The 14,693-nt window shown below is 39.0% G+C and overlaps 1 pseudogene; it reads right to left on the bottom strand.

The window, feature by feature from the left end:
- Positions 1-1,169: 1,169 nt before the first annotated feature.
- Positions 1,170-1,692, bottom strand: LOC149131245 (uncharacterized; annotated as a pseudogene).
- Between the last annotated feature and the right edge of the window lie 13,001 nt (positions 1,693-14,693).

The raw sequence follows: 14,693 nt of genomic DNA, 5'->3' as shown, positions 1-14,693 counted from the left end.
ACAAACATCATAAAGATTCTGAAGACACTTGGTTGTCCGTTCTGCACTCTGATTTGTTCTGCGTATTCCCAGTTTTGATGGTTCTCGACTCCAATAGTCTTTTACAGAGTTCAATGCTTTTTTATGAACTTGCAGGCTACCACATACCTTCTGATAATCATGTGCATTGAACATTTGGTAAGTAAACCAAAAATCTGCTCAGCTGTAATAGATGAATCGACAAACATTGAGAAGCAAAATTCTTTTCTCTTGTAGAAGAATAAATGCCAAAAGAGCTAGTATTGCTCGAGAATTCCATCTTGCATTACTTATGTTGGGTATGTTTTGAAACTTTACAGTATGAGATTTCTTCAAAGAAACGAAAAACTGTGGTCAAATGAAATAGAAATTTCATGTCATCTTGCCATCCTGCTGATTCAGCAATGTTTTCTTCACCATTGTTGAAATTAACCTGAAGTTTCTCGTAATTACTTAGAGACTCTGGGATAAATGTATATTCAATACTGGGAGATAATTTTGTTTCTCCAATTTCATTATCCATTACAACACGAAGCACTCTATCAAGGATTTAATGCTGACACCAATAAATTCCTGTTATTTCAAATCCCTTTGAGTAAACAGTCTTTGCAATTGAATGACAATGCCGTTTCTTTTCCCAGTGTTCACACACGTTGTACCAGCGACAATCATCTTTACACAGTTCCATAAATTGTATTCATCTAAAACAGCTGTCATTCCTTTCACAATAGTATTGGCTTTCCCGTTCTCTAATTGGACTGCTTCTCACTTAACTCCTCTCTGTTCATTCTTTAAAACTAGCGCTTGGTATTCTCGGTCGTCAAAATGCAATGACCAGTTTTCTAAATGTAGTGTTTTCTTCATTTTCTTTTCTTAGCTTAACAGCTTCTTTGATAGTCGATCTGTAAATACCAGATTGGGAAGGAGTCTCGATATAGATTCCATCTTGAGATAATTGTCGACAAACTGTTACTGCTTTTGGGTTGATAGCTTCGAAGATGTCGCAAACTGGGATGCAGTTCCAGTTTTGCTATACTTCTTCCTGGTTTGTGTGGATTCTTCATCTGATTTTTCGGACTTTTGATATTCACTTTCAGTCGCTGCTTCAGACGTTGACGATGACACTGGAGTTGCTCTGGTTCAAGTTGGCATTAAGGACACTTTTCTTCTTTTGGGTGGATGGATAGTTTTGGAACTGGGTGCCTTTGCAGTTGCATACCCAACTTATCCCTTGCTTTCAATTTGAAGATAATATAAACTTTTATCTTCACTGCACAGCCATTCCCCATTTTCCTTTTTGATGTCAAAAATTCCTTTCAATGAATCTTATTTTCCTCGTTTTATACATTTATCGTAGATATTCAGCACTTTTTCTACTTTTGCTTGTACATTTTCAATTGACAAATATGGGAAATTTAATTTCTTTTGCCATAAAAAAGTTACTTCTTTCGAAATTTCCTTTGTTCTTTCTTTCGTTCCTTTGATGAGACCCCCAAGGAACAGGTAGCGACCGACAATTTGAGGTTTCATTGGTATCCTACCGTTGTTTTCCAAATAATACTCTTCTAGAGGAACAGGTCTTCTCTTCCTATGTGAGTCTTGAAATTGCACGAGATTCTTCGTCTAGATTTTTTGGTTCCTTTGAGTGACACAAACACTTCTGTTATGAGACATTATTTTAGACACTCTAGTTGGATAAGCCTATTATTTTGAAAAACAGTTAATATAGTCAGAGGTTTTAGCGTCAGAGAAATAAAAAGGAGAGGAAGAGGATATCTCCTAAAGTAGGGCCTAAGTGGTAACAAATTAAAAACTCTATAACTCCTAAACTACTTAAACTTGAAAGCTGAAATTTGAGATATACTGCTTCTGCATTGCATTGAGTCAGTACACCATGTTTGGTAAAAACTTGAGTAGGCATTATGAACCCCGCCTAGAATTTTGCATGGTTTGAGTCAAAAGTGGTGTTAGATTTCTTAAGTCAGGGGTGACGTTTCTTTTTTTTTTTTTTTTATTTAAAATAAAGGTTATTTTCCCTACTTCTATGAAATTGTTTATCGACTTTTGATACAGGAAATTTACTTACAAAAAAATCAAAAAGTCATAATCCTGATATATATATATATCGAAACGTCTAGTTAGAATAGAGGCAGCTGACGAAGGATTTATTCCAAGTGGCTATCTGTTTTCCTATGTGTTCGTTCCGTGGTCTGTAGTTCATTGTTCTAACGTCCTGTACCCTGATATGCATCTATATACACGTGTAAAACGTTCCAGAAGTTTACTGTCTAATTATATACGCGCGTGTCTAGATATGCAGGTGACTATATACACGAGACTACATACATAAAGCAAAACAAACAAATCCGCACATGTTGTACTGACTCTAAATACTGCTCAGATACACACAAACCTGCACAAATATCCTATTGATGTTGTTGAAATTCCAATGAAGGAGCCTTGGATCTTTCTCAGTTGGCAAGAAATCTTGAAATAAAATTGAATAATGACATACATGCATACATGCATGCATATTCTTCCTGTAATGTCATACCTTTATCCAACCACCCTCAGCTATTGCAGCTCTGTGTTATCTCAAGAATCAGGCCTCATATCTGAATAGAGATTCCTCTCTTATCCTTTTAAACAATACAGATCAAACTCCAGTGAGGTTGGTGTTGTTCTGCGTCGGCAAGACTTATATTATGTAGTGCAATTGAGAAAAAGGAGTACAATGAATTGGCCGCGAGGAGCGGAAAATCTAACGTACTTCATCAAGGCAATAAGTTAAAAGGAATGAAATTATTAAGAGACAGCAGTTTTACATTCTCAACGTTGCGGCCATTTTGTTTTTTTAAATCCAGAAGATGAACAACTCTGCTGTCTTTCTATTGATGCAATCTGCTTATTCTATGTTATTTCATTTTACTTTATTACATTTTTATTTATTTCTGTTTTATTTCTACTTTGAAATATATATATATATATATATATATATATATATATATATATATATATATATATATATATATATATATATATATATATATATATATATATTGGAAGACAGATAGGGAAAAAAATGTTTATATATCTACTACAAAGATTACATATGTTATTAGCTAAACTGCGGATGTGTGCGAACGTATAAGTATGATTATATAAAAACAACCTAGGCCTATGTAAACAAATTCTAGTCATTGAACATTTTAGTGGTTTTTCCTTACTCATTGACTTGGAACTCAACGTTTAATATTAATATTAATATAAGGCGGTGAGATGGCAGAAACGTTAGCTCGCCGGGCGAAATGCTTAGCGGTATTTCGTCTGCCTTTCATCCTTTCGGGGTCGATTAAATAAGTACCAGTTATGCACTGGGGTCGATATAATCGACTTAATCCTTCTGTCTGTCCTTGTTTGTCCCCTCTATGTTTAGCCCCTTGTGGGCAATAAAGAAATAAGAAACGTTAGCACGCCGGGCATCTTATTTAGCGGCATTTTGTCCGTCTTTACGTTCTGAGTTCAAATTCCGTAGAGGTCGACTTTGCATTTCATCCTTTCGGGGTCAATAGATTAAGTACCAGTTGCGTACTGAGGTCGATCTAATCGACTGCTCCCCCACTCCCCCAAAATTTCGGGCCTTGTGCCTAGAGTAGAAATAAATATTAATATAAGGCACGGCGAGGTGGCAGAAACGTTAGTACGCCGGGGCGAAATGCTTAGCGGGTATTTCGTCTGCCGCTACGTTCTGAGTTCAAATTCCGCCGAGGTCGACTTTGCCGTTCATCCTTTCGCGGTCGATAAATTAAGTACCAGTTACGCACTGGGATTGATGTAAACGACTTAATCCCTTTGTCTGTCCTTGTTTGTCCCCTCTATGTTTAGCCCCCTGTGGGTAGTAAAGAAATAAGAAACGTTAGCATGCAGGGCAACATATTTAGCGGCATTTAGCGGTCAGCGCTATGACGGTATGACAGTGGAAGAGGTACTTTTGACCCCTTGCAAGTAAAGTTAACAAGCACGGAAATGGTCAGACTTTATAACTTTATCAAATTAATTATCTCTAGACGGTTAATTTCATCAGTTTGTTTTTCTTTTTCTCCCAAACAATCTGGCCGTGAAGACAGAATTGTAGTTTATAGTTAACTAGATACGGGAGTTTTTTTTGTTTGTTTCCTTGTTTTTGTATTTTGTATTTTGGTTATACTTTTCTTTTGTCTATCATTTTATCTATGAGCCTTGGTTTCATTCGCAAATTACTGAAAACAGCACTTTGTTTCGGGCATTCATTTTTGTACAGTCTGAAATGACCGTCTGACCTAACGAACGACTTACTCAAAATGATCACCTGAAGAAATGCATTTCACACCTTTGATGGACGATTGTAATTACGCAATATGTTAATTATATCATCTCACCAATATACTACGGGTGTAACGATGTGTTGAAACAATTGTAGTGATATGAAATAAAGAATTTCGTTCAATCTATTTCCTCTTATTCATCTCTTTGTATAAATTCTACGGATAATAATGGAATTCCAGATGTATATCCAGTGACAGGAGTATTTCCGCAGTATGCTGACATTCGGAGCTAATACCTGTGGACGAGCTTTCTTTAGTTATACGACAAGGTTTTTAACAGAATCTTATTCATATATACGTATTTTAACACCCGGTTCTTTGAAAGAGTATTCTCCATCGCAGCCTACTGGCAAATACACGAAGTACATACGTTAAGTATATGTGGGTGATAATGTTTATTACACTAGCGCTGCTTCTATTTCATGTTTGAATTTATTCTTATGTATGCATTGTCGGGACATGCCCGCACATACTTTGCATGCTATATGTATATATAAGTCATGGACTGGATGGTATGATTTATCACGGATCCTGTTCGAGTACGTGATCTTGATAAGCCGCAAAAGTGGCGAAACATCGATGTCCATGACTTTCAGGTGTCTTAAGACCCGGCGCTTTGAGAGAATTTTCTTCACTAAACCAAATCGCAGCCTACCGGGAAATACACTGTATATATATGATGCGTCCTGCCCTAACTCTTCGAAACGCCGGTGTTTTAATGGTGGCAGCTGATGAAGGATATGTTCTTTATGTGGCCTGCTTGTTTGTTGTACCTTGTTTATCATTTTGTCCATGTTCTTTTGCAACGTCTTGTACCCAGATATGTATCTATATGTACATGTAGATGAAGGTATGTACATACATGTATATATATATGCATATACTCATATATTGTTTATATATATATATATATATATATATATATATATATATATATATATATATATATATATATAAGGAAGCCCAAGTTAACCCATGTACACTGGAATGCTGAGGAAGGCAAGATAAGGTAAATTTGCCGCTTCAATTCTCTCGAATTATATTTGAAAACTGACGAGAGATCAGAAATGCAAATAGATAAATAATCACATAAATAAATATATAAAAAATATCTAGGTCAAATGAAAGAGGTTCATGGAAAAATGGCACATGACATGAAATTATCGAAACTCAGCTAAAAAAAACCAACATAAAATGTACTATATAACTTCTTCACGGTCTGCTTGAATGGCCCTCTAAGCGATATATTCACGAACCATGCAAATAAAAAGGAGAAATTACTGGAATTAGTTATTACTCATTTTGCCCCATCTTTGATATCGCTTTTGAAATTTGAAAATGATTAAATTAGGCATCAGTGTGGTAAAAAAAAATTGACTTGGAATCCAACAGAGAAAAGAATATTGATTGTTGACCGCCTAAAAATTATCCAGATATTTTATTAGCAACCTCAATTACAATCGGATCAAATTTCAGAGAAAATTTCTTGGGGGGAAAAGAAAAAGCCTATCACCTGACTGTTTCGGACTCTTTCAACCCAACAACAACGACAACAACAGTAACAACAACAGTAACAACAACTATTTTTACTCCTAAAATATATTGTAGCAATGCAAAATGGTGATGCAATGCTTGCAATGTAATAATTTCTAACAGGTAGGGAGAAAATAACGAGATATCGGAAATTACTCATTTTACCCCGGTTACTAATTTTGGTCCCCTCCCTATATATATATATATATATATATATATATATATATATATATATATATATATATAGAGAGAGAGAGAGAGAGAGAGAGAGAGAGAGATTAGATTATATATATATAAAGATATAAGATTAGGAGTGGCTGTGTAGTAAGTAGCTTGCCTACCAACCACATGGTTTCGGGTTCATTCCCACTGCGTGGCACCTTGGGCAAGTGTCTTCTTCTATAGCCTCGGGCCGACCAAAGCCTTGTGAGTGGATTTGGTAGACGGAAACTGAAAGAAGCCCGTCGTATATATGTATACATATATATGTATGTGTGTGTATATGTTTGTGTGTCTGTGTTTGTCCCCCCCAGCATCGCTTGACAACCGTAACTTAGCGGTTCGGCAAAAGAGACCGATAGAATAAGTACTAGGCTTACAAAGAATAAGTCCTGGGGTCGATTTGATTCGACTAAAGGCGGTGCTCCAGCATGGACGCAGTCAAATGACTGAAACAAGTAAAATAAAATAAAATAGTAATATATAAAGATATAAGATTATATATATATATAAAGATATAAGATTATATATATATGTAAAGATATACGATATTGCTCCAGTTCAGTAGGCTGTCAAAAGAAATGGATTCTTCTACGGTGGTGGTGTTGGTGATGGAACATCTATTTATCGTTCTTAAGCCTATAAAACTGGGATAAACCCCTGAAAGCGTAAAAGATTCCATGTGACTAAGGGAGGCGTTCGTATATCATTGTATAGATTTCCTCGTATTTTCACCCTCTCCTTCTCACCACAAGCTACCTCTTCCCACACCTCTCGTCACTTCCCTCACCCGTCGTGTACTTTTATACTTCCGTGTTTTCCAACTTTCTCTTCCTCCATAAGTCTCACCTCACACACTTCCCCCCCCCCCCCTCTTCCTTTTCATACCTACACTTTTCCTATTCCTCTTACGCACCCTCCTCCTCCTCCTCCTATAACAATCTTCATATGCCATCCTCCCCCCCCACCGCCGTCTTCTCACTCGGCCGCCACCTCCTTCACATCGTAGTGCATACCCGTCCTTCTTCTATTTCTCCTTCATGCTTCTTACTCTCCCCCCACCTCCTCTCGTTTGTTTTGTCTGCCGGCAACCCCCCCCTCCTCCCCCATCTCTCTCAATCGTTCATTGCTTTGACACCATCATCACCAATTTCACCTGCCCCTTCTCCTCTTCATCAGAACGCGTGCGCACACACGCACACAAACACACACACACACACGCATGTGCACTCGCATACACATATCCCCTCTTTCTTTTTTTCTTTCTTTCTTTCTTTCTTTCTCTTTTCGCTCTGGTCTCTCCTTTAATATTCTCTGCACCCCTTCATATTTCTTTTTCTCTCACCTCTTTACCCTCTTACTTCCTTTCTCTCACTTTCTCTCTCTCTCTCGTTGTCTTTTTTACTCTAAACTCCACCACTCCTCCTTTCCTCCCTCCTCCTCCTCCTCCTCCTCCTCCTCCTCCTCCTCCTCCTCCTCCTCCTCGTCGTAGTCAACTATTTCTATTCTATCGTCTGCCTTTTCCCGCACTCCGTCCTGCATCCCTCCTTCTCTCCCGGTTTTCCTCCTCACCCTCTCATCGTTCTCTCCTCTTACTCCAGTTCGTCTTCTACTACCCCTCTCATCGGCGTACACTACTACCCGGCCCAACTACTACCCTCCTCCTCCTCCTCCTCTTGCTCCATTTTGCCGCCCATTACTCTTTCACTACATGTTGCTATTACTATACCTTCCTCCTCAACTCTTCTACTGATTATATATATATTATTTTATATCAAGGGCTATTACTATAAGTATATATATATATATATATATATATATATATATATATATATATATATATATATATGTGTGTGTGTGTGTGTGTGTGTATGTACTCTGCCTGCTCCTCACAATTGTTGCATTTTGACACACAAAGTCCATCAATTACCATTCCTGCACCGTCTAAAGTGCATTTGGCTCCCGATGGATGCAACATTCTTCGCAAATGGAATATGTTCAGTTCCAGAGACACCCATTGGTAGGAGAGAGAGTCGTGAGGCGGGGAGAAGGTCGGAAAGTGAGAGAGATAGAGATAGATAGATAGATAGATAGATAGATAGATAGATAGAGGGATGGATGGATGGATAGATAGAGAGAGAGAGATAGGGAGAGGGAGAGAAAGAGAGAAAGAGGGAGATGATGAACTTAATTCTGAAAGAAATCGTGAGAAAAAAGACGGAAGGAGAAGGAAAGAGGAAGAGAAAGAAAGATAGAGAAAAAGAGGGTGAGTAGAAATGTCGAGACAGAGAGAGAGAGAAGGCAAAGTAGTAATAAAACACCAACTGCAACATCAACAACATGTTAGAGATAGCAGTCAAATCTCCCTCAAATCGCAGATCCTCATCACCGCGTAAAAACCAGAACGCGTCGGATGATGTGGCCCTAGGTTCTGTCTACATAGAAAGAGGACGGGACATTCACGGCTGAAATGCTCAATCAAATTTGACCTATGGCCAAACAACAACAACAACAACAACAACAACAACAACAACAACAACAACAACAACAACAACAGCAGCAGCAGCAGCAACAATAACAACAACAACAACAACGGTTCCTCTGAAAGTGCATCGATCTACGTAGTCACACGACCTGTTAGATACAGCAAGTCATATTTTCCTCATGCCATCGTATTGTTTTGAAAGGGTAAATGTACACTGGATAATGTCGTCCTAAAGCTGAAGAAAAAAAAGACAGGAAGGTCGAAGCCGGAACGCTGTTGCTAATTAGTCAGCCCAAGTATGGTTTGCATGGCTCTAGATACCAACATCGTCAATGATTTCACAATACCTGGCTCCCCTGGAAGTCAACAATTACATCATTACGGGTGCGTCTATCGCCGACCTCAGCGAGGAGAAACCCACAGAAAGTGTTCCGATTTTGAATAGTTGACTAAAAAAGACCAACTGCATCCCTGAGAAGACGTCAAGTTCGCTGAGTTGGAGGTGAAAGAAGTTGTGAGAAGAATCTCTTCTGATGGCTGGGAATTTATCTCCCCGCTAGCGATACAAACAAGAGTGCATTTTGCACCAGAAGCCAATACGAGAGTTTTTCTCATAGTAACTACCGCAGTATAGCTTGTTCTAATAGAACATCCACGTATAAGTGGGGATAAATATTGCCTGTCGGTATTAATATTGCCTCTGTCGCTAATATATACATTTGCTGTGTTTCCCTGATGAAGATCAGGAAACATTTGAAACAATCCGGCGATGTTATTATACGACTACGGCCGCCTGCATCTGATGTATCTCCTTTATATTACTATAGCGTATCAGGAAGCCGACCATCTCACTGCCATTGACCGACTAATAAAGCAGAAGATTTATCAAATATTAATTTCAACAATACCAGTTGGTTACAGGCCATTAAAAACGAGTTACACGCTCCTGAGCAGATTCTGACTTCTGTAGTCAATGTCCTGTTGTCTATAACGATTGACATTTTTTGGAGGAGGGGGAGGGTGATCTAATGGCGAAGCTTGAGACACCTTCTTTGAGCGTTCGATTCATCCCGCATCTCCTGTTCAACTTGCCAAAAGTGGGTCACTTGGGAGGCCTGGAGATCAGGAAATCGTCTGATCCAGCGCTGCCAGTATATATATATATATCTCCTCACTGCACGCTACAATTGTGTTGGTTGAGAGGATCATATCCTGTACACCAGGATTCTCCTCACTCGTATGCCATATTTTGCTACCGTGTGCAAACGTACAAGCGTTAATGTCGAAACTTTATCGACGTCAGAAAAGAAACAACACGCTGAAAATTGGGATGAGTTGTTGAGAGACTTGTACGAGTTCAGTCTTGTGCGGTTGGTTGCTGCACGTGAGTCAGTGATGCGGTGTCTGACTCAATTATCTCCGAGTATACTTAGTTGATACCAGGCCAAACAACGGTACTCACGCGAAGTTGCAGACATGATCATGAGAGCGACCCAAAAGATTATCATGTGCTGCCATGCAGTTTCTCTGCCATGGAGATTACTGACACGTTGAAATATGCAATACAAACAAAAGAAACCAACCGAACTGAACCGCGGCCATGATAAACATCTAGGCGGGTTTTCTTGATTTCTCTACGCCCCGGGTCATTTGTTCTTGCTAGTCTGGTACACCAATGTCAACCATACTTTTGCTGACAACCACATCTCGGAGGTTGCGATACAGCATTGTATGTTGCGACGAGGGTCGAAGATTTGCAAGTGGCGCAAGTATGTGTCGCTACCGGACACATAAACCTTTGAATCGGTAGCAATGGAAACTACCGGTAAATCGATGTTTGAAGTAACAACTGGGTGCGGCCTCTCTATCCTGGTTGTGATAATGAATTGATTTAGCAATCGTTCGTAGCGCTACTTTGTGTCATGGGTCTATTGATGGATTTACCCCCGTCCACACACACACACACACACACACACACACACACACACACACACACACACACACACACACACACACTTACAGACTGGAACAATTTTTTGTATCTGTCATATTGTCGATAGAAAATTTTAAAACATCTTATTCATTAAGATAGAAGAAATACATATATATATATATATATATATATATATATATATATATATATATATATATATACACTGTATGGCAAGGCTTCAACGAAGTCGTGGAGCACTCGATCAGCTACGTGAGTAAAGATAATTTTATAATAAAAAGCACAAATCTTGCTAATTAGAGCGACCCAAGTTTTCCTGGTCGAAATAAATTAATATTACGACCAGCAAAACCTGCGTAGCTGTATTTCACAAGACTCGTGGTTTATATATATATATATATATATATATATATATATAATACAAATGATATATAAGCATATGCATGTATACATACATATATGTACATGCCTACATCTACATGTATATATAGATGCATATCCGGGGGTACAGGACGTCAAAAAAGGAACGGGAACATAAACAAAGCACAAAAAACGGACAACAGAACGAACACATAGGAAAACAGACGAGCCACTTATGGAACTTTTCCTTCATCAGCTGCCTCTATTCTAAACTAGGCGTTTCGAAGATGAGGCAGAACGCGCTCTTAGAATAGCTCTTCCCGCGAAGTGGATTAACCTGCTGAGCGGAGAGTTCCAAAGTAGCCGTTAAGCCGAACGCGATGAGATACTGAACGCTGAGTGACTCAAGGTCCAAAAGTTTCGTGCGTTGGCACTTAAACTAATTACAGGTCGAAGTCCTGTTAGTTTATTTGGCTGAGTTTTATATATGTGTGTATGTATGCATACATACATACATGTGTGCATGTGTGTATGTGTGTGTGCGTGCATGCGTGCGTGTGTCTGTGTGTGGGTGTGCGCGCGCGTTTGTATAAAAAGGAATGAAAAGACTTGAAAGAGCAGTCGGAACGTCGGACAAAATGCTTTTGCGGTATTTACTCCGTCTTTATATATATACGGGGGAGTGTTGAACCGTTCCTGGCTTTAAGGGTGTCGCGAAAGGCCTAGTTGGAGGCCCAACCTTCTGAGTTCTTTTACAGGGCTAAAAAAAACCCCAAAAAATCTGAAGGGCTGCAGCAATGTGTGAATCAGAGAGCGGGGAATATGTTTGAATGAAATCATAATTTACTGATCCTCCTGTATTTTCTTTTACTCAAAGCCTGGAACTTTTTTAACAACCTCCACCCCACGTATATGTGAAAGACTGAAGGGTTATAGTTAGATTGAACCTACTCGCTGTAGGCTGACCAGTGGCTAAACAACAATAACCACGACAACGACAATGGCAGAGACCACGTGAATACTTTACAGGACAACTTGAAACTTCCTATTAAGCAATTAATCAAACGTCGGGCAGATCTGTAGCCAGACTAATTAATTACTCCATGTGTGACTTGATTAATTTTTGAGGTGAGCAGCTCATGTTTTTGTAATTGCAATGTTTTGTAAAACTTGTTTCAGTCATTGAACTGCGGCCATACTGGAGACACCGCTTTGAAAGGTTTGGTTGGATAAATCAACCCAGAGTTTATTTTTAAAGTCTGGTACTTATTCTATCAATCTCTCTTGCCGAACTACTAAGTTCGCAAGACGTAACCCCCCTCCACCAAAAAAAAAAAAAACAACGGTTGCCAAGCGGTGGGGAAAATACAAAGATACATACATATGTATATACATACATACATACATATATACATACATACGGAGTGGCTGTGTGTTAAGTAGCTTGCTTACCAACCACATGGTTCCAGGTTCATTCCTACTGTGTGGCACCTTGGGCAAGTGTCTTCTACTATAGCCTTGGGCCGACCAAAGCCTTGTGAGTGGATTTGGTAGACGGAAACTGAAAGAAGCCTGTCGTATATATATGTATATATATGTATATGTATGTGTGTGTATATGTTTGTGTCTGTGTTCCTACCCCTCAACATCGCTTGGCAACCGATGCTGGTGTGTTTGCGTCCCAGTAACTTAGCGGTTCGGCAAAAGAGACCGATAGAATAAGTACTAGGCTTACAAAGAATAAATCCTGGGGTCGATTTGCTCGACTAAAGGCGGTGCTCCAGCATGGCCGCAGTCAAATGACTGAAACAAGTAAAAGAGTAAAAGAGTGTGTGTATATATATATATATATATATATATATATATATATATATATATATATATATATATATATATATATATATATATATATATATATATATATATATATATATATATATATATATATATATATATATATATATATATATATGACGGCGAGCTGGCAGAAACTTTAGCATGCCGGGCGAAATGCTTAGCGGTATTTCACCTGTCTTTACGTTCTGAGTCCAAATTCCGCCGAGGTCGACTTTCATCCTTTCGGGGTCGAGAAAATAAGTACCAGTTGCGTATTGGGGTCGATCTAATCGACTGGCCCCTCCAACAAAATTTCGGGCCTTGTGCCTAGAGTAGCAAAGGATATATATATATATATATATATATATATATATATATATATATATATTTATTTATTTATGTGTTTCAGCCAAGTGGCTGCGGTCATGCTGGTGCAATGGAATAATAATAATACTGGCCCTGCCACTTGCTCTCCTCAAGCTTTCAGTCATTCTGTAATATCTTTTATCCTTCACTCGCCCTAGGACGCTGGGTGTGTCTTGGTGAGTGATTGTAACAAAAAATTAAAAATTGTTAAAAGTAAATGATAAACAAAGACACTCAGAAGAGAGCGCAGACCTCCGCCAAGACAACACCAACATCCTCTCAATAATTAGCCAGAGATGATTTTTAAAATGAGAATATCTGAAATAAACTCGACTGCTCTCACAAACGAGAATACTAAAAATGAACTCCACCGCTCTCAAAAAACTGGAAAACTAATCCAAAATCCTTGCCTAGAACCGGATCGATCCCAAAATGTAATCAGTTCGTGCCAGTCACGAGACCAAACATCCCTGAAAGTTTCATCTGAATCCATAAGGCGGTTCTTGAGATATCTTGTCCACAGGCAAACAAACAAACAAACACGACTGAAACAATACCTCCGCCTTCGCTAATAATAGCAATAATAATAATAATAATAATAATAATGATATTCTTTTATTCTTTTGTCTTTTTATTTGTTTCAGTCATTTGACTGCGGCCATGCTGGAGCACCGCTTTTAGTCGAACAAATCGACCCCAGGATTTGTTCTACCCTAAGACGGTAGGGTGTGATCTGGAGGCGATTTAGTTGCTATTTCAAGCGTGTCGAGTAACCATTAAAAAGATCCCCGCCGTTGGCTCGTCGTGATAGTGGTGGTGGTGGTGTCTGTGGAAGGGTGGGGATGTAGAGTGTGTGTATGGGGTAGGACAGGGGTATTGTAGTTGTTTCTATAAACAAACATTGCCGTAAACACACACACACACGCATGTAGAGCCACAGGCACATACCTACACACAGACTGACACACATATACGAACATAGGTGACCGAACACACACACACACACACACACACACACACACACACACACACAGACGCACAAACATACACATACACACGCATGCAGAGCCACATACTCACACATAGGGTACATACCCACACATAGATTGACACACATGTACGAACACAGGTGAACGAGGACACACACACACACACACACACACACACACACACACACACACACACACACATACACACACAAACATACACATACACACACCTGCAGAACCGCAGACATACCCACACAGACTCATACACACGTACAAACACAAGTGAACGAAGACGCACGCACACACACATACACACACGCACGCACACACATTTGCATACTAAAAAGATGTACAAATGCACACATAAATATAAAGACACAAACGCACACACACAGGTATATAGTGACATACACACACACACACACACACATACACATGTATACTCGAACATAGACTGAAACATAAGCATCCACACGCACACACATGCTTGTATACACTTACATACAGTGACACATACTTTCACACGCATACACGTATATAGAGAGTGAGACATGCAACGACACACACACACA

Source organism: Octopus bimaculoides, chromosome 24, assembly GCF_046866305.1.
Source record: "Octopus bimaculoides isolate indiv1 chromosome 24, ASM4686630v1, whole genome shotgun sequence".
Classification (NCBI taxonomy): Eukaryota; Metazoa; Mollusca; class Cephalopoda; order Octopoda; family Octopodidae; genus Octopus; species Octopus bimaculoides.
This window is presented reverse-complemented; position numbering and strand designations above follow the sequence as displayed.